Source organism: Gossypium hirsutum, chromosome A11, assembly GCF_007990345.1.
Source record: "Gossypium hirsutum isolate 1008001.06 chromosome A11, Gossypium_hirsutum_v2.1, whole genome shotgun sequence".
Classification (NCBI taxonomy): Eukaryota; Viridiplantae; Streptophyta; class Magnoliopsida; order Malvales; family Malvaceae; genus Gossypium; species Gossypium hirsutum.
In genome coordinates this window covers 102,040,284-102,042,656 of record NC_053434.1, presented here as the reverse complement: position 1 = coordinate 102,042,656, position 2,373 = coordinate 102,040,284, and the positions used below count along the sequence as shown (strand labels likewise).

Genomic DNA, 2,373 nt, shown 5'->3' with positions numbered 1-2,373 from the left:
AATCAAAATTTGAATTAAATTAAATGTAAAATGATTTCAGCACAAATTTATTTAAAAAGTTGACAAAAGTATGCGATAATTTAAAATATATACAATACAAAAGAATAGTGGAGATATATGACAAGACATAATGCACAAAATAAATTTATAAAACATGTGTATACGTAAGTTTATTGTAAAAAAATGAGATTAATAATAAGATATATACATATACATACATATAAATCTAAAGGCAAATACATGCAAAAACATTTAAATATTATGTATAGGGCTAAATTAATTTTATTATAAACTACATAATAGTTTTACAAACGTGCTCATATATATATATAAAGAAAACTACGAGTATAAATACATAGATTTAGTAACATATATATATAAATAGATTAAGCATAGGTGTTAATAAAAAAAACACATATATATATATACACCATAATAATTTAAAAACCATGTTATAAGAGATTATATAATAAAAGACGAGAATATATTTAAAAGAAACTATATGTATAGAATAATGTAAGATTAATAACATGCGTAAAATAAAAGTAACCTTATTATAAAATGTATATATATATAGGAGTTTAAACAAACAAATTTAAAAGAAAATAGATAGATGTATATATGTATATATATAGTTACATGTACAGATGTATTTACATATAAATAACAGTACGAATAACAAACCATGCAAAACTTGATAAAATATTCCAAAATAATATATTAAATGGTGAATAATAAGTAAGTCTCAAATATAGAAGGGTTTCAAAGAATAAAAATGCTGAAAATAACAAAGAAAAACTCATTTGAAACAAAAATGAAACTAAAAGGATCATTAATAAATAAAGTCAGTTGCTGAAATTAGGAAAAGGACTAATTTTTGACGCGCGCGCGAATGCAAGGGACTAAAACTGGCAATATACCAGAACCCAAAATGATGCGTTTAGGCGCGGGTCAGATTGCAACAAAGCACAAATTATAAGCCTAAATAATAAAAAAAGCAAGTCGCATAAGGCGCAATCGAAGGCTCGCGCGAATATAGAGGACCCAGCCCGCAAATTTCCCATTCCAAATGAAAAGGCGCGGATCCGGGTTGCTATCCGAGTTGACGCGCTGACCTTTAATATCCCAAACGGCGCTATTTCGTCTCATTCCTAAAATTAAAGGCCATTGAATGGCAGCTTGCTGTCCCTTTTAGCCATAAGCAGAGAACCCAATTATTAGGGTTTCAACACAGCTGATTTCGATGCTTCCCTAACCCTCTGTTCGACCATTTGACTACCACATTCCACCATTGAAACCGATGGAAGATAGCTCGCCCTGAAGTCGTTTCATTTTCCTACTTTAAATCCCGCCCCAAAAGGTTAGATTTTTAGCCCGAAAACCTCTCTTATGCTTCGATCTCAACGAAGAAGAGATGGTCTCCAATGGCTCATATGCGCAGGTAGATCCTTTCCTCTTTACTTTATTTGCTTTCAAAGTAAAATAAAAAAAACAAGAGAATAATCGCAAAGAAAGAAAGCCCGGAGATTTAGATCGAAAAATCACCTTCTGATATTGGTTGCTTTTTGTATTGCTCGTATATCTTGCGTAAAAATATGTAGGCATTCATAACCTTTACATAAACTAAGAACTATGGCTTTATAGCCGAAGGAAAAAAAGAAAAAAGGAAAATAAATTAAAAATGCCATTTTCATTTGTTGTTCTGCTGTTTTGTTCGTGTTTGCTGCTGTGTGGATTGTCCTTCTTGCAGGTAGAGTACGGACGGGCGTTGGCCCTTGGCGCGAGGTGTACGGGGCTGTGTAGGTGTGGTTGATGGAGACTGGAGCGTACGGAGGCGCTGAGGCTTGGCTGGTTGCGGCGCATGGGAAAGAACCCTAGGGTTCTAAAATTTCTGGGCCATTTGGGCCAATGTGATTTTGGGTCTCGGGTTAATTTGGGGATTGGGTATTGGTTGTGGGGCATTAGTTATTGGGTCTAGGTATTAGTGTTTTAATTTGGGTCAAAGCCTGTTAATAAACTGTTATAAGGTTTAAGTTCTGGTCTTGTAATTGGGCTTTGATTGGTTATTGGCCCGTAGACTATTGTAATTATTTGGACTTTGGACTATTAATATTTATATTTGGGTTTCAAAGGGGGCCGAGAAAATTGGCCTATTTACAGTGATTAGACGTTGTTGATCCTAAGAAAGGATCATTTCATAAATATCTCCAGTGGGTCGTAACATGTGGGAATGGTACAATGGACCAAATCGATGGAAAGGGTTCTAAGCATACGAGCAAAATAGGGTTGGTATTTTGAGTGAAACAAAACGAAACTTGAATGAATCAAGATGTCCGAAATAAAAGTCATTTTCATTTTACATCATAATATGTC

General features: G+C 33.6%; 1 long non-coding RNA gene across 1 annotated transcript; it reads left to right on the top strand.

The window, feature by feature from the left end:
* Positions 1 to 879: 879 nt before the first annotated feature.
* LOC107892224 (uncharacterized) lies at positions 880 to 2,131 on the top strand. Its single transcript, XR_001682529.2, has 2 exons — positions 880 to 1,441; positions 1,751 to 2,131. It is a non-coding gene; the product is annotated as an uncharacterized lncRNA (long non-coding RNA).
* Positions 2,132 to 2,373: the final 242 nt, after the last annotated feature.